Below are 27,943 nucleotides of genomic sequence, written 5' to 3' on the forward strand. Positions count from 1 at the left end.
ACCTTCATTGAAAAGGCTGAGGGAAACAGGTCAAGCAATTTAGAAAGATACAAAGCTGGAAATATACCCCAAAAAGAACACAATCATGGAGATAAAGAGACGAAAGGGGAGGAAACCCTGAAGTCTCCTCTCTAAACCTGATTTCATCCCTTTCCAGTAATTGCCTGATTCATCCCCAGTCACATTCAATCTCCTGAGCACTTAACTGTACAAAATTTTTCAAATACTTCACATTAACTCAAACTTTTCCAGGAAATATCTCTTAATTAACTGAAGCTTAGCAATTTTTGCCATTATTGTTAAAAGCTAGCATATCACTTGATTATTACTATTATTATTAACTCTTGTCTCCCCCAGCCTTCTTCAACCATAGGTCAGGAAAGATGGATCTAATTCAAAAGTCAAATGAGAACAATTCATTTGGACCTGAATGGTTAGATATATCAATGCCTATAAGAATAAAGGCACTGGGCACTGGTGGCTCACGCCTGTAATCCTGGCTACTCAAGAGGCTGAGATCTGAGAATCAAGGTTAAAAGCCAGCCTGGGCAGGAAAGTCTGTGAGACTCTTATCTCTAGTAAACCACTCAGAAAACTGGAAGTGGCACTGTGGCTCAAGTGGTAGTGCGCTAACCTTGAGCTGAAGAGCTGAGGGACAGCACCCAGGCCCAGAGTTCAAGCCCCATGACTGACAAAAAAAAAAAAAAAGGAATATGGGCAGAAACAAAGAAACACTAAGTCTCATAGCATGACAGGTGAAATTATTACTACAAGCATCTACATAATATTTATATGTATAGACTCATATTTCTATTTCTTGTAAGGTCCGCTCCTGGATGGTGAGCAGACTCCACGCTCCTAGCAGCAAAGTCTCCACCCAGTACCTGCGTTACCTAGGCAACTGGGACACCTGGAAGAGGTCACATCTGCATCCGCTGAGGTCACATCTGAATTTGATGTGGCCACACCTTTCCCCTCCCATACCCTAGATAAGGCCTAGCCCAGGCCCAGAAGCTCTCTCTGTTCGTTTCTAGCTCTCTGCCCTCTCTGTTCTGTTCTAGCTCTCTCTGTTACCTAGCGCTCTCTCTCTGTTCTTTTCTGCTCTCCCTCTGCTCTTTCCTAGCTCTTTCCTCTCTCTTTCCTCTCTTTCCCAGCTCTCTCTCATTCCCAAGCCTTTCCCAGCCACGTGGAGTGCCAACCTTGCCTGGTCCCAGCAGGTCTACTGAATAAACCTACCCCTTACCTGAATACCACGTGCATGCTGGTGCTGTTCTTACTCGGTTACCTCTTTTTAAAAACCTAACACTTCTCAAACTTCCAATTGCCCGATCTTCAAACTTGGAGCATTTATTATAACCTTGAGAGTTTTTAGGACTTTTTATGGTTAAAATTTCTCTAAGTCAAGGATAGATTCTTATTATCTATTCTCTTATACAAACTTAACAGAAACCAACAGAGAAAAGAAAAAAAAAAGATGCAGTCTAAAATCAAATCATAAAGGAATAATAAAAAAAAAAAAAAGATGAACAGATGGACAGATGGAGCCACCATGGCCTAAGGCAGGGAGAGCTGACTTCCTATAAGTAACCTAGTGAGGGATGGCCTGGGGTGCTAATAGTATCCTCCTAGAAATAGAAGCAGTAACCTTCCATCTTCCTCTAGGCCAGAAACTAAACTGGCATGCTTATTAAAAGGAAGACTACAGCCAGGCACTGAGGGCTCAGATCTATAATCCTTGCTACTCAGGAGGCTGAGATCTAAGGATACAGGTTTGAAGCTAGCCCAGACGGGAAAAGTCTTTGAGCTTCTTTTTTTTTTTTTGGGGGGGGGGGGGTGTCCGGTCGTGGGGCCTGAACTCTGGGCATGGGTGCTGTCCCTCAGCTCTTCAGCTCAAGGCTAGCGCTCTACCACTTGAGCCACAGCGCCACTTCTGGCTTTTTTCTTTTTGCTTATGTGGTGCTGAGGAATAGAACCCAGGGCCTCAGGCATGCAAGGCAAGCGCTCTACCGCTGAGCCACCTTCCCAGCCCTCTTTGAGCTTCTTGACCGCTTACAGCTACAACAACAAAAAAAATGCAAGTGAAGCTGGTGGTTCAGGTATTAGAGTGCTAGCCTTGAGCTAAAGAACTCAAGAGATAGCACTCAGGCCCTAAATTCAATCCCCACTATTAGGTCTGCCCTGGAGAAGAACCCTCCTGGCTTCCTCTTCACCTGCCTGAAACCCAGTCATCACCTGACTGTCAATCACCTGACATGAGCCAGCAAAGGACCCCAGACTGAGAACATTTCCTGAACCGTCCCAGTCATGCCTGCCTGGAACAGCGAGAGAGGTTCCCCAGTGGCTGAGATCACATCCGCATCTTCTGTGGTCCAGCCTCATGCCTTTCCTTATATAATCCAGCTCCATACCAGTCCCCTCCTCTTTTTCTTTTTCCTTTCCTTCTCTCTCTCTCCACCTCCATCTCCTGCATCCGGCAGTTCTCTCTCCCCCTAATAAACTCTTTTCTGCCTGAATCATATGGTGGTTTCCTTTAGGCGAATCTTACACCCACCACAGACAAAAAAGAAGAAAAGAAAAAAGAAATGGGAAATACAATGAGGTAACAAAATAATATAACTAAAAAGAGATAAATTTGTTTTTTTGTTAACTGAGGATTTGGGGTGGGATTTTTCTTTTTTTGTCTTTTTTCTTTTTTTGGTACTAGGGCTCAAACTCAGGACATTGTATTTGCTAGGCAAGCACTTGGCCACTGGGCTATATCCCCCACAAGAGATAAACATGAAGAAAAAAAACAAAACCAACATGATATGAAGCAAAGGAAGAAGCTTTCAGAGGAGCTGGTAATGTTCTCCATCTTGATGTGGGCGATGGGTACATGAGTGTATTCACCAGGCAAACCATCATTACTTCACAGCTCTCACCCATCACTTAAAATCTTCAGAAGACAGTTGAAACACTAGATTAGACCGAGAAGAAACTGCTTAGAATACAAGACACAGAGAAAACAGAGATCAAAATAAAAATCTGAAGGAGAAATGAAACAGTTTAAAATGAGGGGTTTTTTTTAAATGCATCCCCAACAACAAGAGATTGGTGGAGTGAGGGGAAAGAGAAAAAATCTAAGAATATTACAAAATGAGTGGAAAACAGAGCCCTTATCAGAATGAATAAGCACATTACATCCTGAACAGAATAAATAAATCCATGATGCTTCAGCCTATCACAATGACCCTATAGAACACCACGGAATGAGAAAAATCATAAAAAGCAACCAGGAAGATAGATTACCTAGTAAGGAGTAACGATCTGAATGACAGCTTTAAACCTATCAACCATAACATCCAATGCCCCCTACTGGTCAAGGGCCACTGCCAAGCCCTTGACTGGAGAGAATAAATTTTGCTCAAAATTGCACAGAGAACAAATTTCTTCCCCCCCCCCCCTGCTGTGGCTCTCCTAACAGCATTTGAGTAAGCATCTACTATGTACCAGGCTAAGGCATGAAGAGAACTCAATACTTGGGATTCAGGTGAGCTATAAATACAATGATAGAAGGGGGAGGGGGCGGGTAAAGGAGCTAGCAAAAAAAAAAAATGTCTAACCCAGAAGCGAGGTCAAGAAAGTTTCCTGACAGAAGCCCATCCAAGCTGAAATGCATCAGATGGATGGTGGTTACCAAGGGAGGGCTGTGATCTCATGGAGAGTGAGGCCCTTGAGCATCTATACACTACTGAATCCCCAGGATTCTGGACATGGCACTCAGGAAGTTGCTGTGTGAATGCTGATTATGTGACTGACTGACTGCAGACATCAGTGGGCTGGCAAGAACTCAGGTGTTAGGGAAAACCTGTGGTGGTGAGGAGACCTTGAATAGAAACCAAAGTTCAATGCGGCTGGAGGAGACCAAATGGGTCGGATGATGAAGGACGAAGGCTGGGCAACTCTGATTGGGGGCTGAAGTAGACCCATGTCTGCGACAGAGTTTGGATTATAGGCGAAGAGCAATAGGAATCCGACATGGGGGTTTTTCGCGTAAAGAAGTCATATGTCAGATCTGCAATTTTAAAAATATCACAGGTTATAATGTCAGTGGCAGGGAAATATTATTTTATAAGGAGATGATAAATACTTGAGCATTGGTAATATCATCTGATCCCAAAAAAGCTTAAGGGAGAAGGGAGGGAAGGAGGGATGGAAAGAGAGAGACAGAGACGGACATACAGAGACAGAGAGACAGACAAAGCAATGGAATCCTGGCTGTCCAAATCCTGCAGTGGCTGTGTGTTTTCCCATCAGGCCCAAGGCTTAGCTTACAGCAGAGCAGAAATAGGAAAAGAGTGTGTCCCCAGCTAGCCGAACATTCTGTTCAGGCTTTTCAATCTAAAAGCTCCAATGTGCTGGTCAACACCATTGCTATTCTGGTGTAGTTCAACTTCACAGGGCCAAATCCTGCTCCAAAATATCAACAAGCTACACGTGGACCCAGACAAGGCTTCCTAACGTTCATGAAGTTTGAATTTTTTTCTTTTTTCTTTTCTTTTGTGTCCTCTTCTTGCAAAAGCAGTGAACCAGAGACGGATCCATGGTAATAATTCTGGCTTGCTTTGTGTGAACAGCTTCCAGAAAGAGGCAGTAAGCCCACAAGGGCCTAGTCAATGCCAAGTTCAGCCCTACCCTCTTGGTAGGGCTATAGATCACAGAAGAGGTTGGAGGTTCTGAAGATGCTCAGTGCCTCAATTCACTGCTCAGCCATGTGCCCAACTCCAACTTCTTTAATAATCATAGTCTGCAATGCACCTTCCTCCAAGCTACCATCCCAGGATGTTATCAACTGTCACTTATCCTTACTTGTTAGAATTGCATGCAGGAATTCCTCCTGCAAGGTGAGAGGTGGAGGGTTGCTTTGTCTAGTCAGCCGGAAATCAGCCAAGACTGTGAAGAAGAAAATGCAACCACTGGCCTAGACATCTCTCGAGCTTAGGAAGAGCAAAAGGATATGTAAAGGAATGCAAGGAAAAAATCTGAAACCGGAAGAATGAAGAAGCTGCCACAGGAACAGCTGAGCGCAAGAGAAAATAAAATTAAGAAAAACAATCCCTAGGGGCAGCTGCGGTCAGCTGACTAAGCTGAACACTGCAGGAATCCAACAGTGCACAACACTGTCATCTCCCAGATGAGAAGGGCATCAACAGGGATGGAAAAGAACCTGGCAATTGGGACCATTCTGTAGATACACAGAGACACAGCGAGGGGAAGGAAATGGTGAGCAGTAAATGGTGGTATAGTCCAAGCATGACCACATATCAGACCCAACCAGCTCTCCCCGAACTTAGTCTGTTAATTTGCAGCTCAGAGATCATAATTCTTGCCACCTAAGAATGCAGGCAAAATTCAAATCTACTGTGTCTAGTACCTAGATCAGAAAAGGTGATCAACAAGTAACTATTATAAACTACTGTTAAATCACATGCCCAATTCCAGGATAACTTCCTATAAACTCACAGATAATGTTTTTTTTTGTGGCCGGGCGCCGCCGGTGGCTTATGCCTGTAATCTTAGCTACTCAGGAGGTTGAGATCTGAGGATCGTGGCTCAAAGCCAGACCGGGTAGGAAAGTCTGTGAGACTCTTATCTCCAATAAACCACTCAGAAAACCAGAAGTGGCACTGTGGCTCAAGTGGTAGAGTGCTAACCTTGAACTGAAGAGCTAAGGGACAGCACCCAGGTCCTGAGTTCAAGCCCCATAACTGACAAAAAATTATTATTCTTATTATTATTATTACTTGTGTGTGTTTGCAAACTCAACCCCTTTGCTGCAATGGCTGCAGAGTACAGGGATGTGAATATATGATATGGGTATGCCAAATTTATGGTATGGGAGATAGGAAAGGAAGCAGTAGGAAATAGTGGAAGAAAGAGTGAGGGACTCTTATCCTGGGTACCCAGCAATAGCATCAGATTCTATTGTGAACACTAGTATGATCACAAATACTGTCTGCTGGACAGGAAATACTTACTCATTGGCTACTTACAAAACAAGAGGTGTCACAGCACACAAAGAACTATGGGAGAACCCCTGGGAAACACAAGGTGAGTCTCCAACATCCCTGTCCTTGAATATCACACAAAGACCCTTCGCCATCAATTCTGGGAATAATTACACATGCCCAAATAAGATAACCCGCTGAGCCTCCTTCCAGGCCCTCCCATCAAAGTATTTCCCCCCTAACTAGCTTATTCCTGGCAGAAGGAAGAAACAATAATTCCCTGGTAAAAGTCGTGGGACTGTAGGGTAAGAAGAACCTGGTTCCTGCATCATTAGGAAGGCCTGGGCTATATACAGCCTTCTCTACCCACACTTCCACCAGACCTCAGGCTCAGCACAAGGGCAGGGTACGATATTTACTAGCGAAAGCCCTGGCTTATGTTTCTCTCACCAATCCTACCTTGTAGAGGGGACCCAGGCAAAGCTGTCCCAGGACCCAGGAGGCAGGGTGTGATAAAGCCAAACATTCCTTCTACCACTGGGAACAGTAAACAGTTTTAACTTCTAAAGTCCAAAAGATATTACTGATAGATACTGGTTATAATCAGCATGCTAACTAAAACTACAACAAGCTGCTGACTTTCACAGGCCTAATGTTGCTATATAATTGGAAGAATACATGTGTATACATTTGGATGTGTATACATGAGTGTACACACACACACACACACACACACACACACACACACAGTCGCCAGCCTTTATGAAACTGAACACAGAGCATGACCACCAAACCCACCTACTTAATGAAGATGTTAAAAGCAAATGGAGTCACCATCCTCCTTCATTCTAGGGTACTCAGTAGCCAAGGATGGGCTCCAGGAAATGAGGTGATCTGGGAACAGCTAAAGATGGAACCATATTGCAAATGACCTATGTTTCCAGTGCTACACCCTAAACTGGAGAATCTTTTCAGACATAACCAGAATGTAACTGAATTGTTACCTTCATTAGCTAAGCGTTTTCCACATGGAAATACAGAGTTCCCTGCCTTAGTGCACAACGTAACGTAATGAGAACACCAAAATTAACACATCAGAGTTGTCTAGTCTGCAGCTTCCTCTTTATTTATTTTATGGTACTGGGGATTGAACACCACTTGAGTTACATGCCCAGCATTATCAATCACTTCTCTTTAAAAGAAATGAACAGTTCCCAAGACTTCAATTAGTTCAAGTCCTATTCTTGGTCTATCTACCTTTACTTCATAGTTCTTTTTAGCAGTCTTTTTCATTACCAGCCAAAAGATCATGAATGCAACTATTTCCCTCAGCTCGTTTGCTGTTGTTCATAATTCAGATGACTTCCAGAGGGGGGAAATAATGTTGCAAGTGACATAACTAAGTAACACTAACAGCCCATGTCCTGAATTCTTTCCTTCCTGAATTTCATAATATTTTTCTACAACAAAAGTACAACAGCACATGGACTTCATTAGGAAGCTTTTAGAGTCTAGTTCCTTTTTAGGGAAGTCTCACATTCATATTTATTATATATGTCCTGGAAAAACATCCACAGAGAATTACTTCCACATCTACTTGGAGTTTTGTTTGTTTGTTTTTTAATCGCCCAACCACTTAATTTCCTTCTCAATGACTCAGTCAACTCAGTTGGAAGGTTTAAAGTAGTTTAAAACACAATTCCAACCATTTTCTGCAAGAGAAAGGGCCCACAATAAAGATCTTTGCATTCTTTGTAGGGAGGGAAGAAGGGGGGGGGGGCGGTAATAGAATGCACTGATAGTGGGAGCACCATAGAAGGGAACGGAAAGAAGGAGGCACCCATCCACCAATGTAGTATACCCAGCTAGGGGATCGCTGTTTGGTAATAAAGAAGTACGGGTTCTACATCTTTAATCTGAACATCTGAAATTTTTAGGATTAGAGATGTTCAAGTGGTAAAGACAACATCAATATTCCAAAACCTAGAAAACTCAGAATAGGGACCCAAACATTATGGGTAAGGGATATTCAACCTGTATAGATATAGATTATAACACAAATGAACCCTCACAATGTTAAATGAAAGAAGACAAGCATGAAAGCTTATATTTTATACCATCCCGTTTAAATGAAATGTCCACACAAGGGAAATGTGGCTGCTTAGGATGAGGCTCATTTCGGGCACTGATGGACACATCCAAACAGATCGTGGTGGTGGTTGTACAGCTCCATCAATTTACTAAAAATTATTAAATTGTACTCAGTGTGTGCGTGTGTACTGGTACTAGAGCTTGAACTCAGAACCTCATATTCTCACTTGGTTTTTTCATCTGAAGGGAGGTGCTCTACCACTTGTACTATACCTCCACTTCGTGTTCCTTGCTAGTTAACTGCAGATCCATTTTATGGATTTGTCTTGCCTTGGCTGGTTTCGGATCTGGATCTCCAGATCTCAACCTCCTAAGTAGCTAGGATTACAGACATGAACCATCCACACCCAGCAAATTGGGCAAGTGAGTTTAATAGTATGCAAATCATGCCTTGATAATAATTGTTTTGAAGCTAGAAAGAGTAAAATAAAGCATGATCTTTGCTGATTTTGTAAACTGGATCTTAGAGGTTGTAACACGGCAGAGCTGACAGAAAGCTGTAGTTCAGCGCATTCCTATACTGGACAGGAGGCAGTGAGGTAACTTAGCTGGCAAAGACATTCACTCAGAGCCACTTAACAATCCATAGTCAAGGTTAGATGACTTATGAATCCTTCTCAGTTTCTCTTCATTATTGTGCTTCATGTAAACACCCTGGGCGTTAACCATACAGATAATAAAACATATCCACAGATAGACATGCCTGACTCAAAGATCAGTATGTTTTGTTTGTTGGGTTTTGTTTTGTTTTGTTTTTACAGTATAAACCACATTGGATAGCCCATGACTTAAGTTTTTCTCTGATTGCCTTAGAGCTGGTGTATTTCATTTCCTTGTCTTCTTACTACTTGTTTTTAGGTAAAATCCACCATTGTTGATAAGCTTTAAAATGAAGTTTTCCTCACCCTAGATTCACAGATGAAATTTTTTATTTTTTTAGAAACTGAAATCAACTCTAAAAGACTCAGTGCTCCAGCACATTCAATAGGAGACACCCCAATTCAGCTCTAGCCACAGGGGCTTGTCTGTCTAATCGAAATGTGAAATAGATCTTTATTTGCCACAAAATTAAAATGGTTTCCAATTTTGCTGTGTATGAAGAAGCTTCCTGTTGCATTAGTAACAATAATAATCATAATAATAAATCACATATTCTAATTTAATGAGATCCTGGCTTTAATTACCTTGGGCTTTCCTACCTTAGATTTGAAACAGTAGAGCAATATGATGATAAAATGTACAAACAAAATATGACTGTTTAAACAAGCAAATGAGCGGGCTGAGTAGTCTTTTTTTTGGGGGGGGGTCAGGTCGTGGGGCCTGAACTCTGGGCCTGGGCGCTGTTCCCTCAGCTCTTCAGCTCAAGGCTAGTGCTCTACCACTTGAGCCACAGCACCACTTCCGGCTTTTTTCTTTTTGCTTATGTGGTGCTGAGGAATTGAACCCAGGGCCTCATGCATGCAAGGCAAGCGCTCTACCACTGAGCCACCTTCCCAGCCCCGTATTCTCTTTTTCTGTTGTTTTGTTTTGTGCCGGTACTGGATCTTCAACCCCTGAGCTTTAAATTCTCTCTCAGCTTTTTCACTCATGGCTGTCACTCTACCATTTGAGTCAGGCCTCTCCTTCTGGCTTTTTGCTGGCTAATTGGAGATGAGAGTCTTGCAGTTTTGTCTGCCCCCACTCCCCCCTTGCTGGTTCTGAGCCATGATTCTCAGCTCTCAGTCTCCTGAGTAGATAGGATTACAGAAAGAGCTGGGCCCAACCTGAGTGTTTTAAGCAACTTCCTTCAGCTAAATAACCACTCCCTTGAAATAAACCAATAATACATCCTGAATGTCTGTCTTTTCCTGCTCACACACATAAATTATAGGTTGAAGCTATAAGCTCCAATATGATGGTATCAGGAGCTGAAATGGGAGTAGAGGAGGTCGTGAGGGTGGGGCTTCCTTGATGGAACCAGTGCCTTCCTAAGGAGAAGAAACTCCAGGACATCCTGTGTCTTGAGTAGGAGGAGAGAGCAGTGAAAGACGGATGGGATGTGTCTACCAGCCAAGATGACCTTCACCTTGGGCTTGACCAGCCAAGCTCCAGAACAGTGAGAAAATAAATGCGGCTGTTCACATCACCTAGTCTTTTGTGATCGCAAGCCAAGCTGACGAAGACCAACCAAACACTTTCTAGTTACACAAAATTCAGTATAGTTCATCAGAGTGAAAGAGGTCAGTGAGTGGCTTTCTCAGGAAGTCGATCAGAGGTTATCCCCGTGTGTTAGAATCTGTGATACCAACTATTTGACCTCGCATTGTCTACGAAATTTCAGAGGACCACTCAGGGAAAGGACTTGCTTATGTGTCTACAGTCTATCTCCCAATGCATTTGACTTGGCATGAAGTGAAAATGAAAATAGAAATACATATTTAGTTCAACTTCCTTGTCACAGAACCAGGCCCTCGCTTCTTAAAATGTACTTCAGTGTCTACTTTAAATACATGTATGAAAATAGAACAATGAAGCCCGTTGATATGTTTGTTTTGATTTTTAAGGAGGGGAAGGGGAGATGGAGAGAGTGATGGAGGAGGTGAGCTTATATGCATATGTAGAAATGTCTACATGAAACTTCCTTTTATAACAATTACATGATCATGCGAAGTGATCACAGAAAATTTAATAAAATAGCTGCTGACTTAAACAAACCAAAAATGCAATTTGTACTTAAAATAATGCCTCATACTTCAGTCATCTGTGTATTCAGGAATGGAATGGACACATGTCCCTGGGTTCCTGGAGGGTCCCCTGCTCTTTCCTCCGGAAACCCAGGAAAATTATATACCTACCGAGCAAGGGGACAGCCTTGCTGACAAATACATGCACAGGCTGAGAATTTAAATATACCAATGACCTCACATTCAAGAAAGGTCCACAGGGCCCCAGGGGATTAGATCTTTTCTAGCCTGTCTTTTCTCTGACAAAGCCCAGCACTCTTTCCTCATTCCACCTCAGTTACCTTAAATGACCCTTTAACTGATACTTCAAGTGGAAAACAAATTCCCAAAAGGGATGGTGGTACTTTGTGAGCAACAAGATTGGATCTAAACACTCAACTTAGAGGGTGTTAGGCTGGGGTCCAAAGATTCTGTTTCAAAATCAAAGATGTTATTGAACCGCCTTACCCATGAGCACAGAATAAAATCAAATAACTACATACTACACAACCTCAAAAAGACCATCTTTTCCATATGACCTACTAATCTCAAAATAACTCAGTTTACCTAATTTGTGGAGGGGAACAGGAAGGCACAGGAATGATGGAAGTATGTCTAGGTAGCTAAAAGACATAGACATCTCTTCCTGTAGAAAAAAAAAAAGAAAGAAGTAAATATGCATATGTATGTAGGTGTGTGAATTTACTGAAAACGACCAAGAAGAAAACTGACCTCCTAAATTGCACAACTGTAAGACAACTAGACTTATAGACCTAAATCTCTCCTCTAACCCATTCCCTTTGGGATATTTTTAGATCTTCAGCATTTTTCAAGCTGACATCAGACCTTTTGAAACAACTCAACTTAACCTATTTCACCAAGAGAGTTGAAACTCTCTTCCGGCTGTTCTGCATAACCAGGCTTTGTCCTGGCTTTCACTGGCTTTGGCAGTGATGGCCTGGTGAGGGAAGTCATTCTGGCAAGTTCCCCAATGTGGTTCTCAGGTAACCAATTGGTTAGATTTCACCGGGTGTGGGGTTAGCTTTGCCTAGCTAGGCAAAGGAGGCACTTGGCCCAGGTTTAGAATGATTTTTGTTTAAGTTTCTTCAGGGCTCAATTAAAAAAAAAAAAGAGAGAGAGAACCCAAAGAAAGACTCTGCTGTCCTGAAGGGCACCTTTCAAAAGAAAAAAAAACTCTGGTTTAACAAAAGAGGACTGTTTTGGCCACCAGTGTCCTAAGCAGGGCCTGAGTGGGAGCTTTCTACAAAGTTAAAAAGACGGAGGGGGGGGAAAAACCAGCAAGAAAAGAATCATCAGAGGAACGCCTTCCTCACTCCAAACTTTCCTTCCTTACCCACGAAAATGCCAGCAGATAAAACATCAAACCACTGTGAAGAAAAGCTCCAGCTGGAGCTCAGTTTTCAGGTATTATAAGACACTCCATTGATAGATCAAACACATATAAAATTATTTCCTAGCAATGCCTTTTACACACACACACACATACACACTCACAGATGCGTGTATACACACACACCATGAAACAATGAACAAAACAACCTTTCCCTTTAGAAATACTTACCACACTCTGGCTGAAGATCTCTAATTTCACAGCACTGAGATTACACCAATAATTCACATGACACATTAGTGGACTATGGACAGAAAGAACATTTAAGTCAGAGTTCATTGAAAACAATGGAGCACTCAAGTCTCCCCCTCTCAGACCTGGAGATGGCTCTTCCAAAAAGGCAGATTGTCCTGGCAGAAAATAACTGAAATTAAAGATCAGGCCAAACTATCAGTGTCCAGATTGACATAAGTAGATTCCTCTAATTATACAATTATACTTTCCTAGTTTCTCCCAAGGCTGCATTATTATCAACTTCCTCCCAGGAACTTCCAGAAGCATGTGTGAAAGTTGCTTGAAAAACACTCAGGACTGGCTGGGAATGTGGCTGAGTGATCGAGTGCTTGCCTAGCATTCATGAAGCCTGAGTTCGATTCCTCAGTACCACATAAACAGGAAAAGCTGAACATGGTGCTGTGGCTCAAGAGGTAGAGTGCTAGTCTTGAGTGAAAAAGCTCAGGGACAGTGCCCAGGCCCTGAGTTCAAGTCCCAGGACTGGCAAAATAAAATAAAACAAAGAAACAGAGAAAGAAAGACGGACTCAGGCCTGGGCTTTGGGAGCTCACATCTGTAATCCTAGCTACTCAGGAGGCTGAGATCTGAGGAATGCAGTTGGAAGCCAGTTGGGGCAAGAAAGTCTGTGAGACTCTTATCTCCAATTTAAAAAAAAAAAAAAAAAAAAGCTGGGAGTAGAGCTGTAGCTCAAATGATAAACAGTGTTAGCCTTGAGCAAAAGAAGCTCAGGGACAGAGCTCAAGCGCTGAGCTCAAGCCCCAGGTCCAGCAAAAGAGAGGAAAAAACAAAACAAAACAAAACATAAAAAAAAAAAACCATACCCAATGTCATCGGCTGCCTGGCCAGCAAACACAGTTGTATATTTCTGGTTTTAATTCCTGATCAACTGTAAACTCAAATTTCCCATGGCTAGGCCCAGCCTTTAAAGGCCTCACACCCTTTTCTCAAGACCCTCTTTCAACTTTCTCTCCCACAAAGCCTTTCTCCCAGGGCAGTGCAGAGACCTCTCCAAAACTACCATTCATTCCATTTCTCCAGCCTTGACGTGCTGCCAAGTGGGAGGCAGATTCCCTTCAGAGACAGGATAAATCAATGCTGGGCTGTGTAGTGAGAGAGAAAAAAAAGACAGCAACTCCTCACTCATCAATTCAGTGTGTGCAAGGGATCTTGACCAAAGCAGAGAAAACTCAAAGCAAAACCGGAAGCAGCACAATGTACACAAGAACCTGGTTCTGGATTTACAAACACCCAAGGTTTTGTTTTGTTTTAAGGAGATGGAGAATCTCTAGCTCTCTGGCGCACTCACCCCCCCCCCCCCCCCCCCGCCTTTCTTTTTCTTGTCACTGCTGGTGCTTTACCACTTCATATGCCTCCAGTCCAGATTTTTGCTTGTTAACTGGAGATGAAGTCTCATGAACTTTCCTGCCCAGGCTAGCCTTGAATCTTGATCCTCTGAATCTCAGCCTAAGGAACAACTAGGATTAGAAGTGTGAGTTACTAGTACCTGGCTGTAATTCATCTTTTGTTTTTCATGCCAGTCCTGGGACTTGAACTCAGGCCTGGGCTCTGTCCCTGAGCTTTTCACTCAAGACTAGCACTCTGCTCCATTTTTGGCTTTTTTTTTTTTTTTTTTTTTTTGCTGATTAATTGGAAATAAAGACTCTCACAGACATTACTGTCTGGGCTAGCTTTGAACTGTGATCCTCAGATCCCAGCCTCCCCAGTAGCTAGGATTACAAGCATAAACCATCTAGCTAGGATTATAGGTGTGAGCCCTCGGTGCCCATCTCAATTCATCTTTTTAAACTATGTTTGTCTCTCACTATATCCATCATCCCTTTCTACTTCCTACCCATATCCACTTTGACCATAGACTGATTTTTCTATTGATGACACTTCAAAATGACCTCATAGCTAGAAAGATCTAAATTTCTCATCCCCTGTTGGAAGGGCTGCTCACAATTGTGCTCTGTGTTCTTAGCTTGTTCTCCTGAGTTCTAGGCCTTCCTCAAATGTTTAGGTTCTGGTCTTAATCCTTTGTATATAACATACTGCTTCGTGTTTCTTCCCAAACCCACATTTCCAGCTGTCCACAAGATGATGCCTCTTGTGTCTCCACCTAGACCCAACCCACACGGAAGACATGATATGACTTCTCTCCTGGCCACAGCTCACCCCACCAAACTGTCCCAGCAAATAATTCCACTCCCAACTCTGCAACTGAGCCTCTGATTTCACCTCAGCTCTTTGCTTCCAAGTTTACATATGTTAGTAAACTACTGAAAAGAAATGAAGCTTTGATTTCCTTTTTCTCTTTTTTTAATGGTACTGGGGATGGAACCCAGAATCTCCCAATCACCAGGCAGTCTACTACCACTGGAGCTATATCTCCAGTTCTTTCTGGTTCCGTGCTGCTTTGGAGATAGGGTTCTTATGCCCAGGCTAGCTTCAAATTGACCATCCTATCTCGTGAGCTGCTGGGATGAGAGGTATGGGTAAACACGCCTAGATCTAAATTAGCTATTTTTCACTTGCTCAATATTTTGCTGAAAGATAAAAACCCCAAATACTTAGTTTGGCTCCTATTTACTCTCTCTAACCCCATGCCCTGTTCCTCCTCCTCCCTTACAAGGGAATTTCTTGTTGATATGACTGACATGTGTCACCCTCCCCCATGTCATGTCCTTTGGTCTAGAATGCCTAGAGCCTTTCCCTAATTTTTGCCTACAGCCTTTCCCTAATTTTTGCCTAGAGCCTTTCCCTAATTCCCCCCCCCCCCCCGCCCCAAACTTATGCCAAATAAGCACTTGGTGAAATTTCTCTGTGTCTTCTTGCATTTTTTCTCCTCTCTTGTATGATACAGACTCTGTTGGTGGCTTAGAGTACTCTCTACTTTTTATTTATTTATTTTTTAGTTAGCTCATGTCTTTCCTGCCCATCAATTCCTATCATCTAAACTTGAACCCTCCATTTACTATGGGATTGGTTCATAGTAAGCACTTGGTAAGCTAAGTAAGTAGTTAGTAAACTTTTGACTCCAATGCGAGGAGATGATCTGCTCCATCTGATGAAATGCTACATAGCTAAAGCTTTCCAGGAATAGTAGATTCTCTTGCCTGGTCTCTAGTTTGTTCTCAGCTGGCTCATCTTTCACTTATTGATTCTCAACGGCACCGTTACTGTAGTATCCAGGGGGAATTCCTGAATGCGTGGATAAAAGGCAGAGTGAGATAAGGCTGAATACTGAAGGCAATGTACAGCCCTGCCCTCCAGGAGCTGAGACTATTGGGAAGAAAATCCCAGCAGAAGAAGCAACAGAATGAGAATTCAATAAGGGCTCTAAACTAATGAGAGAGAAAACCAGAGTGTGTTTGCTACTAAGAAGATAATAATGGGAAAGATCAATTAATAAAGGGATGTGGTCCAACGCAATGGTAATTTTCATTATAACATTTTATTAGGCACAAAATGATATTGATATTTTTTCACTGAGGACTGCAATAAATTCCTCCACTAAATAGATTTTTTTTTTTTTAATCCAGATACCAAGCATTCGTCCTGTCTTCCTTCTCCTTAGATGCTGGTAGATGGAGTTAGAAATCAACATTGTTGATTTCAGATACAGGAAGCACACAGTTGTTTTTATAAAGCCAAGTTTGCTTTCATTATTTTGATCATCAGAACAAGCATACACACACACACACACATACATATATATGTATATATATATATATACACACACACACACACAAACACACACACACACACACACACACACACACACACACACACACACACACACACACACGAAAGTTAAATCTATTCTAATCTTTTTAATCTAATCTCTGTACAACATCTTTCTGAGATTCCAGAACACAAAGTCAGAGTGTTAACCATGCCATAAGCATAATCCTCGAACAAGGTCAGGTGAGGGATGGGGCTCATAAAACCCCTTCTAGATGCCTCTGACTGTGGTGCCCAAGGACTTGCAGGGTGGGGGGGACTTGCAGCCGGCAATCTAATGTACATATGGGTCAGGAAAGTTCTCAGGACCTCCCTGGGATACCAACCAGCAGATAACTACTGCCAAACTGTCCCTCTCCCCAACAAAAATGAAGTCAGCCCCCTAGGGGTGAGGAGAAACAGTTATCCTAGCCTATAAACATAAGGTGTTTAATTCACATGATGTCCCTCTGGTAACCACCACACTGGATGAACACTTGCCATCTCTGATCCTATGTCTAAGCGTAGGGCTGGGTTATGATGTAAGCCATAAAAATACACCTTTCTCTTTGTGCTGTGGAAAAAGTTGCTTCAGGAATCCTTCTTTTTCTTTTTCTTGAAAGACAATGATTGACATTCCAGGACCTTGAATGGACAGACAGAGGTCCTCAGACTGGTAATGAGGTAGAAGGGGCTGAACAAACTAGAAACAAATACAGAAATAGATTGGAAACAAATACAGATAGCCTTGTTTCCAAACCCTGCTCTTGATACTGTTGCTTACTTAACCTGTCCTTACTGACTATGCATCCATTCAGGCTGTAGAGGTAACACAGATCAAGTGTCTTCATGTACTGTGATCTACCTTCTTCTCCATCTGCCTCCTTGATACATATACACGTGTTCATGTGCCTGCAGGTTTACACACACACACACATACTTTTTTCACTTTATTCTCTGTTCAATATTATATTATCCTTCCCTGAAGGAAGTTTCCTAATGACTTGCTACCCTGAGTCTCTGCATGCGTGTGTGTGTGTGTGTGTGTGTGTGTGTGTGTGTGTGTGTGTGTATGTGTGTGTGTTCCACTCTACCACAATACAAATCAGACAAAATAGATGTTTAATGGTGTAATTCACTTCACAATAGCACTGTTATTATAGCATTATTCTGCTTTCGTTACTCCTGCCTATTAGAACCAGCTTCCAACGTGTGTGAGTGAAGAAATAAAACCACCTAATCATGGTGCCAATTAATTCTGTAAAAGTCAATGCAGTATATCAAAACAAAACAGCATCACAGAAAGACAGGATCCTGCACTTGGGTGCACTTTCTCTAGCTGGCTATACGTCTAACTCTTCGATACTTTGACCTACCCTGGTGCAATTACAAGCAAGATCAATAAAAGACCTTTAGCAATCTTAATTGATTCTCTAAGAAAAGATAATATAATCCGTCAGCACCCCTTCCCCTTGGGCTAACGTTATATTTCCCGCGTTTACCCAATATCACCATGGTACCAATAACTCCTCTTTTTCACACCAGCTCAAATGCTGTAACTGCAGAGCAATTGCAAACAGGTTGAGTCTGGGAGCGAATTACTTGCAAAGTGCATGTAAATTATTAGATTACATTACAAGTGAAAGACTCCGCAGCAGGTCACCATAGTGGAACATTAATGTAGAGCAAGTTGAATGGAACCCTTGCAGATAGACTCCTCCAATGTGATTTTTTTTTTTTTTTTAGTTTATTTTGGCAGGAGGGAGAAAGTGAGTAAATAGTAAAGGAGGGCGAAGAAGGATGAGGTGCTGAGAAATGAAGCAGGAGAGATCACCTGAGCATGATGGGAAAGAAGGAGGAAGCTACTGCAGTTCCGATGAGGACAGGAGAGGGACATCCATTTGGGACCACAGGCATAGTGGGTAGTGGGAATGAGGGGTGGGCAGAGGTAGACAGACCCAGGCTCAAGAGTATGGGAGGAACACTAGGAAAGTTCAACAAGAACTTTCTCAAGCTAAACTTAAATAACCCATCCTTTCCTGGTATATGATGAGAGATAGATAGAAGCTTAAGCAAGTTTTAGAAGTAGACCTAACCCGGGCACTGGGGACTCATGCCTGTACTCATGGCTATACTCAGGAGATTGAGAACTGAGGATCGTAGTTCATAGACAGCCTAAGCAGGAAAGTCCCTGAGATTCTTACCTCCAATTAATCATCCAAAAGCTGAGGTGGAACTGTGGCTCAAGTGGTAGAGTGCTAGCCTTGAGTGAAAAAGCTCCGGGACAGTGCTCGGTCTGAGTTCAGGTATGATCTGGCAGGTATGATCTCTTTATCTTGTTGCTGTTTGTTTATGTGTGCCAGGCACTGGAGCTTGAATTCAGGTTCTTGTAAGAGGTCTCAGCCTCTGCCTTGAGGAAAGCAGCCAGCTGGAGAAAGACTCTGCTTGCTGTGCATCCCTGGCTGAGTCCTTGTCCAGCTAGTACCATGTACAACTCAACTCTACAGTCTGCATTTTGCTTTCTACTCAACCAGTACATAGGCACTAAACTTTTAGCCACTGTTCTTACTACGCTTCAGAATGCCAACGAAGAACAGTTCTCGCTGACATGGCCACAGTTCACTGGCTGCTTCCTACTGATTAATAAAAAATGCTCAGTGGGATTAAAAGTTAACAATGACTGACAATACTCCACTACTGATGCATAGCTAAAATAACTCACACTTTCTTTAATCTAACTCCTAATGCTAGGTTAATGAATCTAAATATCTGACTCCCCTAAAGGGCAGGAGCTTGATCTTGTGGCTTTGGAACTTTTAAAGATTCTGGCACAGGACACAAGTGGAAGAAATATTAGATAAGGAAGAAGAAGACCTAGTTTGAGTCACACTTATTGGGAACGTGATCTTGAACACGTCATTAGACTTCTGTGAGTGTCTGTTACAATTTGAAGGAGCTGCTGGACTGAGGGTGATGGTATGCATAACTGTAATACCAACAGGAAGGAAGGGGAAGGGGAAAGAGGTTGGGTTATATACTAGGTTCCATTTGGTTTTAACATTTCAGTAAAATAGGACCAGGAATAGCAACAGAAACAAGCATCATATGTCTGATGCAGATCCTCAAGCTCAGATGAGAAGGCAAGCTCTAGAACATTCTAGAAACCTTTAGTATAGCCTTAGTGCTTCAGCAGGGGCTGAAGAAAGCCACAGATCCTTGCTAATCTTTGACTGGCATCCTTCACTGCCAGTCTGGGCTAACACCCTGATCTGAACAAACTATTAGGGTCTGCTCTCCTAGAATGCACTCCTAGAATGTGCACATGTGCGCATGCACACACACACACACACACACACACATGCACGCATGCACGCTCCTCCTCACTGGGTGGTTTACGTATCAGAAATGGCAAAAATACAGTGCTAGCATAATTTCACACTTGTCATCATCAGTCAACGAATCAGGTCACTAAGAGAGGAATTAGCTTGGATGATCACATTATTTCATTTGCCTGTGTTTTCCCAATGCTTCATTACCTGGACAATTGAGAGTTACAGGCCAGCAGCTCACCCTCCCCGGTGCCCTTGTCCTTTCTGAGAGAACAGTCCTGTCACATCGGAGCTCCTGGGAATACATGCCTACACGTCAATCACGTGACCTCTGACTGGCCAATCACTTTATAACCGGCAAGTGAGAATGAAAGGCAATGCAGTTTATTGAAGTGGGTTTAGGTTTACTAAATATACACAGTGTCCTCTGATTGGAGGTTGAAAATCCATTTATCTCTCGCTCCTTCCCCAGCAGTGGGTTCAGTGATAGAGAATGATACAAGCCTCCTTGATTCTGGAAGAGCACAACCACTGAGATTCACATCTGCTTACCTTTCCTCCATCTCTGTCCATTTCTTCGGGTTTGTGTGAAACTAATTAGAAAAGTCAATAATCCTGCCTGCCAGTCCCCTGAACACACTGGACAGCGGGATGGCCGAACATGGTGTCCTTCAGATCTGTGCTTGCTGATTTTTCCAAGTATTCCCTTACCTGCCTTTGTCAATTGGCATTCTCCACAAGTGCGTCCTAACTTTTCTCAGTGTCAACTTTCCTCTTTTCATTGCCCTTGTCGGATGCTAATTTCATTTTCTTTTACAGAACCGTCTCTTTTCCCTCTGGACAATCCCTGCATTTATCCCCAGCCCACACTTCCCAGCCTTGAAAAGGCATTGCTCATCTCCTTATACACTATCCGCCCCCCACCTCACCCCCCCAAAATAAACAAAATAAAATATACTTCACCCAGTGAAACACATATCAGCATGTGGTTCTTCCTTCCTTCTTCCCACTTTGGAGTGAAATATCTGTGTCTAGAAACATCTGTGTCACCTTTAGGAAAGAAACCTACAGTAGGGTGTCTGTCAATTCATCAGGACAAGACAGGAAAACAAAAAAACTACATTATGTATTGCTTGCTTTGGCATCTGTGTGCATACATTTATATTCCAGAAATCAAGAGAATTTCTCTCATCCAATGTAAAATTCATATATATGTTTTTTTTTAACTTTTTAAAATTTCAATTTAATTTATTTTTTTTGTGTCAGACCTGAGGCTTGAACTCAGGGCCCGGCACTGCCTTGGAGCTTTCTCTGCCCAAGGCAAGTGCTCTACCACTTGAACCACAGCTCTACGTCTGGCTTTTTGTGGTTACCTGGAGACAAAAGTCTCACGAGCTTTCATACCCAGGTTGACTTCAAACCACAATCCTTAGAATCCTGAGTAGCTAGGATTGCAAGCATTGAGCCCCCAGTGACTGGCTACATGTATGCTTTTTATTTGACTACAATTCTCCACCTAGCAGCACAATGAATGCTTAAGATGGTGAAAACCAATCTCATTATAGATTCAAATGTCAAACTCTCTCATATTTTCTCCCTTCTTGAGAAATTTCATCACTGCTTTTTGCTTGTTGATCCTTAGTGACATGCTTTGCTCACAAAAGAAGTCAAATAATTTTTATATTTCCTAATTTTTAGTCCCACATCTCATTTGTTATGTGGGTTTCAAGCCTGTTTCTCTTTCCCGGTTAAGCACAGACCCAAGCATCACTCATTCCTGTCACGTCACGTGTGTAATGCCATCTAGTTTCAGAGTGTCATTTATACACAGTTTTATTTCGTCTTACTTCTTTCACGCCCACCACTTACATACAGCAACTTCATGACATTTATATTTCATAAACCCCATCAGTACTCAGCCCAATCCTCCCCCAAAGTAAGCTAGATATTTTTAACAGTACACTGCCTCTCTCACTGACTTGAGGATCCAAGAAAACCAAGGGATACCCTTCCATGTACCCCAGAAGACTCCTTCTAGTATGCTCTGTGCTGGATATGGAAACTTCTTAATTAATGGCTTCACAAAACTTTAAGACAGTGTATAGTCAATATGCCAAAACACCAAACAGTAAATCTTCCTTTGCAACCCAGAGCTCGTTGTTTAGTATGAGTTTGGAGGAACATCTAAGAAGGAATACGAGTCCTACAATAGTATGAGGTGACTGGTGGGGGAGGCGGTATTATTACTTATACATGTTATCTCTGAGAATAAACTGATGTAAGAGCTAAAAAATAATTAAAAATAACCTCCTTGAAGTGTTAAAAAAAAAAAGGCAACATACAATATCCTTTGCATCATCATGTTTCCTTTTCATTCTCAATCTGGAGATTTAGGGAAAACGGAAAAAAAATAATAATAACTGTTCCTGGGATAGCCTGAGGTTCTTGAAAGTGTAAGGCAGAGAGAGAGTGGTAGCTCACCACAGTACCCCAGGAAAGCATAGTACTACCTCAGCATGCAATAGAGGAAGAAATGTTCTAATAATGAAATGTCCGTGAAAGCCATATAAATCTCTAAAGGAAAAACAAATCATTCTTCTGCTAACCCAAGGGGACGGTTACCTGGAATTCTTTTACGTATGAGCGTGTCAGAGCCCAGAGCAGACAGCCAGCCTGTGAAGCTATGGCACATACATGTCACCAGGTCACCTTTCTTCTAAGGATTTCTATAGTCAAACTCCTTGAAATCTTTACTCCAAAAGCAATACAATATTATTTTTCACTATTATTATTAATTTCCTGTCACAAAAGAACACCAAGACTACAAGCTGAATTCCCAATGCCACAAAATCAAAGATCGTACCAGAACGCAGTAGATCAGTATCACAGCAGGTGAGGACTAAGGAACCAGCCCCTAATGGTAAGGCCAAGGGTCATTTCCTTTCTCCCAAAGAGAACCAAAGCTTTGGCCTAGAAAGATTGTCCTCTGGGAAAATTTAAATGTTCTCTCCTGACATTCCTGAAATTCTTCCTTCTAACTCTAGAGCTTCCTAACTTTCCCTGAACTGCGGCGATCTGCAGCTCCTTTCCAAAGATACTCCTTCAACTTACATAAGAAAGAAGCAAAATTAGCTGGAGGTTCTATTAACATTACAGAGGGGGGAAATGAATCATGTGATTGTTATATGGTAAAGGTATAAGTTGTCATAAATAGAATAGCCTTCCTGAATATTTGAGAATGATCTGGTATTTTCTGTTGCTCCAGAGAAAGCATTAAAAACACTCTCAATGTGGGTTGAAATTTTTCTATAAAGTAAAACTTCCATTAACGAGCAATGACTCAATGAATTTCTAATTTGCTACTTGTAATTTCAAAAGCAAAGGGAGGCAAAAATGAAACACATTCTTGCTGAGGATTTAACAGAAGGAAAAAACAAAAACAAAAAACTCCACAATTTCCAAGCTAAGATCAAGACAGATTTAGTCCAGACTCTGACACAGTCTCCATTTTCAGTTCTATAATGTACAAGGAGAATTCATATTTCCAACAGTGACCCTGTGGCACTACAGGATTCTTAGACCTCAAAAAAAAAAATTCAATTACATTTTCAATGTTCTTTGTAGGGTAGAAAAGGGGATAGCACATTTCAAAAACATCGTCATGGGAACATATAAAAAACTATTTCCGGTTAATCTACTGTGAGCCAGCAAAGTCAATTCATCAAGAAGGCCTTGCTACCCTTAGAGAAAAACCATGAGTTTTTTTTTTTTTTGATCGACAAGTGAGCACCAATGATCTGCTTTCTTTTGGAAACATGAAGAACAAGACCATTTTATTTTGTTTACCCTACAGCCTAAGTAATGGGAGGAAAAAAAAATTAATCGCTCAGTTCCAAATGATACTTCTATTAAGAATTAGATACAGAAACTAAATACATAAAATGATAGGTGATACAAAGAGGGAAGGAAGGAGGGGGAGAAAGGGAAACAGGGAAAGGAGGGAGAGAGGGAAAGAACAGTAGACCCTAAATTCTATGCAAGGAAGACAATCTTCATAAGCAGGAATATTCTCTAGTGCTCACTCCAATACCCAAGGGCCTCTCTTGTCTATCTTAGCTCTGTAAGAATGACCACAAATGGGATGCATGAGTCTGGGATGTCTGTGAAAGAGTACATAAAGTGAAGTCCTGCAGATTGGCCCCAGAAAGGCATGTCCCATCTGGGAGGAGAAGCATGTCATCATCACATTAAATTTCTTCCCTCAGATACCTGGAATGTAGTTATATATTTTGCTGATTCTGACACAGAAGAAATTGCAGATGAACTAGGAAGTTGGAGGGAAAGGAAGAGAATTTTCCGAAAAGAAAAGCAGCACATGCTTTAAAAAGTCCCTGCTCTCTGAGCAGAATTCCAATGACATCCCACTCTGTTTGTCCTTCCAACATCCATCCACAGGTTCCAAAGGGCAAATGCAAGAGACTGGAGAAAAGTGCATCTGATTGGAGAGACAAAGCCACTTCTGGGAGATCAGAAGGGGGCTCACAGGTTTGGCTCACTCCCACCCATCAGAGCTAACCCTGAGCCAGAGGAGACTAGTGTGAAATCAAAAGTGGGTACTGTATTCCCCCACTTCCACTGGCTTGAACATTCAAGTGGCAAGTATCTTATCAGGAGAAGGTTTCCACAATGAGTCTCCATTCACAGTTCACCTGCAGAAATAAAGACACTAGGGAAAGCCAAGATCTCATCACCAAGCCAATAGGTTGTGGAAAATTCCAGCAGGTGACTAACATAAGAAGAATCTTCTATAAATGGTTTAGTAATTCAAGGACTTGAATTCTGGATTAATAATTCAATTCTTTTTAAGAAATAAGATAGAGGGGGTGAGGAAAGCAACAGAAAAGGTTATAGCTATCACAAAATGCATTTTCTAAAAATTATTCTATTGCATTTTTAAAGGGTACAATTATAAGTATTTTTATGAGCAATTTACCGGAAAATTAAAGTCCCTTTAGTTTGAAAAAAAAATAATCATCATTTCATCCCTGTGGCAAAGGATTTTTCTCCCAGCCAGCAGAGCTTTCAAAACTATAGGGCATCATTTAGTCACTGTGGACAGCTGGGGTTCATGCCAGAAAAATTCAGGGGAGAACCCATCTCTACAAAAGGTGTTGAATTGCTAGATAAGAGAACCTTCAAGAATGTAAAGCAGCAGAGCCTGAAGGCCACAGAGGAGGAGAGGGGACCTGGCTTTCAAAGTCAAGGAATTATGTGATTTCTCAAAAGTCCTCAAGACTACAAATAAAATGACGAGCTTGGTTAAATGATTTTTAAATCAGTCTGAACTGAGCTTCTAGAAGGTTCCATCTCAACCCAACTGAGCTTTTCAGTGTTAATCCCATCCCTGGGTTTTGATTTTTCCCCTTGGGTTGGCCTTCTCTGAAAAGCCCTTGGCCTTCGACAGCAGTCAACAGAGGTACCAGCCAGATGAGCTCAGGTTCAGTGAAGGAAAATATGAAAAGAGAGTGGTTGTTTTCACAATGGCTATGTCACAACACTCAGGGCTCCTTGGAGTCTCTGAAAGCCTCATTAAGGATTTAATCTAGACACTGGTGGCTCGCTCATGCCTGTCATTTTAGCTGCTTAGGAGGCTGTGATCTGAAGATCTGAGGTTCGAAGCCAGCCAAGGCAGAAAGTCTGTGAGCTTTGCATCTCCAATAAACTACGCAGAAAAGGCCAGAAGTGGCACTGTGGCTCAAGTGCTAGACTTGAGCAAAAGAAGCTCAGGGACAGAGCCCAGCCCCAGAGTTTAAGCCCTAGGACTGGCAAAAAAAGAAAAAAAGAAAAAGAAAAAGAAAGGCTCACCTTAGGTTTTTTTTTTAATTCACTGTATATTTTCTTGTTTTTTGTTTGTTTGTTTTGTACCAGGAATTGAACCCAGGATGTTGCACTTGCCTAGCAAGTGCTTTTACCACTGAGCTGCATCCCAGACTTGACTGGGGTTCCCTCTCTTCTTCCTATATTGCTTTCCTGCCTGTCCTCCCCAACCCTCCTTTATTGTGATGTAAAGATGGGGCTGAAGGATGCCTGAGTTTATCAATAAAAACCACCTAGAAAACGTTCAAGTTTCATTAAAATTGCCACCATTCCCTGAAGATGCATATGAAAAGGTCTCTTTTATTTTTTTTGGAATCCTGGACACTAAAGGTATCCAGCCCATTCACACTTGGATTCCCCAGAAACAGCAATTCAACAATGGCTTAAAGTCTACTTAGGTAATGTCTCATGAGGTCACCCCAATGTCACTAAACTCCAGACCACCATCTCTGTGGACTTCAAACCTTCTTCACTGGCTGGATGTTAACCCTACCATAGGGTTCCTCTTTGAGGAAGAAAGATACCTCCCACATGAGAAAGTTTCCCATTTCACCCAGGGCCCACAGCTCCACTTGACCCTCCTTCAGGCTGAAAATGCTAATTACAAAGATGATGATATTTGCTTTTCTTTTCCCAGAGTCGTGTGCCTTTCTGTTTTTAGTATTTAAGAAGCGTAATCACCTAGTGTGTAGGTTAATTTCTTTCCGATATTGTAATTTATGCAACATTAATACTAGATGCCAGCTCCAATTTTCTTAGTGCTTACACTCTGGGAGCCGACTTGCATATATTCTGCCAACTCCATTACATCATCTGAAACCCAAACATTTCTCTCTCTCTTTTTTTTTTTCCCCCAAATCACTCTCAACTACCAGGCATGCTTTACACACATCCTGGCTCTCGCTCGCTCTCTCAGACACATGCACACACCCCAAGATGGATACACCGTGAGAAGCAGAAGCTACATCTGGGATTCCAAAGTGTGCAAATGCACATCATTTCTGGAAGCTATTACTACTGCTGTGCTAGCTAAAGGATGCCTTCATGTCTGACCTTCCTTTTTCCATTCAGACTGTTATATAACCTAGTGCCTGCATGCAGGATGCACGTTGTGGAGTCTTTGGGCCTTACCCTCCCCCTGCTATTAAATCTCCTAAGAGAAATGGACAGGGTTTTTATTTTTTATTTCATTTTTTTTAAGGATGAGTGGGGGGAGGAGGGAACAACCTTCCAGAGGGCTAGGGGATATGGGTCACCAGGTTAGCTGTGGAAATAACATTTTATTCCAACTTTATCCCTCTTCCTTTTTTTTTTTTTGTTAGCTGGGCCCAAAGAGATGTGGGAGGGGGCCGGGGGAGGGGGGTGTTGGGTGCGAGGGACAAGCTGGGGCTGAATGCCCCAGCCAGTTATATAATTTGCAAAAGCAGCAAGTTACGGATTTGCTAAGTCGGTTCCGCAGCCTGCCACCCTGATCTTTTGCAAGAAGAACACCTTCGGAAGGGAATAACACCTGAAGATGCTAATACCAGGGGGGTGGGGAGGGGAGTCACTGAGGGTCGGGGGGAGGGTTAGCAGCCCCAAATCGGAAACCGGTGAGGCTTCAGATATACTATGAATCCCTTCTTTAAAAGAAAAAGAAAGAAAGAAGGAAGGGGAAAAAAAAATGCCTCAAACACATGAAGGGGATTTTCTCCAGTGTTTCTGATTAACCCTGTTACATAACCCGCTCGCATTCCAAATCCACCGTCTCAGGATCTAAATATACTCTTTTGCAGTACCGAAGCTCTCTGCACACAAACTGAGAGGCAGGTTGGGAAGTGGGGGGCTGGGGACGGGGGCTCGGCCCTCCTCAGCCCCCCTCCACCCCCGTGTCTCTTTCTTCCGGGCCCCCTCCATGTCTCCACCTCCCCGCAACACACACACACACACACACACACGCACACACACACACACACACACACGCACACACACACACGCACACACACGCACCTCCCTTTCTCCCCGCGGTTCAGCACACGGCCACTTCGGAACTCGCCTTTGGATTCGATTATGTTAAAATGTGTTTTGTTTTGTTTTGTTCTGCCTGTGTCATCCCCGGTGGCTTTTTTTACTGTACTCGAATTCCGTGAATGGGAAAGCGCCCGGACAGGGGGTGTGGCTAAGGTGGGACGGGGGGGGGGGGAGGTGGGGGGGGAGAGCAATACTGTAAAACAGCCAGTACGAGATCAGCCATATTCCTTACTTCCAACTACAACCCCCGGGGAGCCAGGGAAGGGTCCCGGGTCCTCCTTCGCCGGTCCCCACCCTCTCCAGCCGCCTTCAGAGGTCCAGTCAGCAGCGGGAAGGAGGGGGACGCCCCTAGGCCGGGGCCCGAACTCGTGTCCCGCCCCCCTCCCCCGCGCGCCCTGCGGGGCGGCTGGCGGGAGCCCCGCTTCCTCCCGAGTGACAGGGCGTGATTTATACATTATTTACAACAGTAATTAAAGCTGTAGCTTCCTCGCGTTCTATGCAAACTTCACATAAATAATC

This window comes from Dipodomys spectabilis, unplaced genomic scaffold (genome assembly GCF_019054845.1).
Source record: "Dipodomys spectabilis isolate Male_0828 unplaced genomic scaffold, ASM1905484v1 ptg000108l, whole genome shotgun sequence".
Classification (NCBI taxonomy): Eukaryota; Metazoa; Chordata; class Mammalia; order Rodentia; family Heteromyidae; genus Dipodomys; species Dipodomys spectabilis.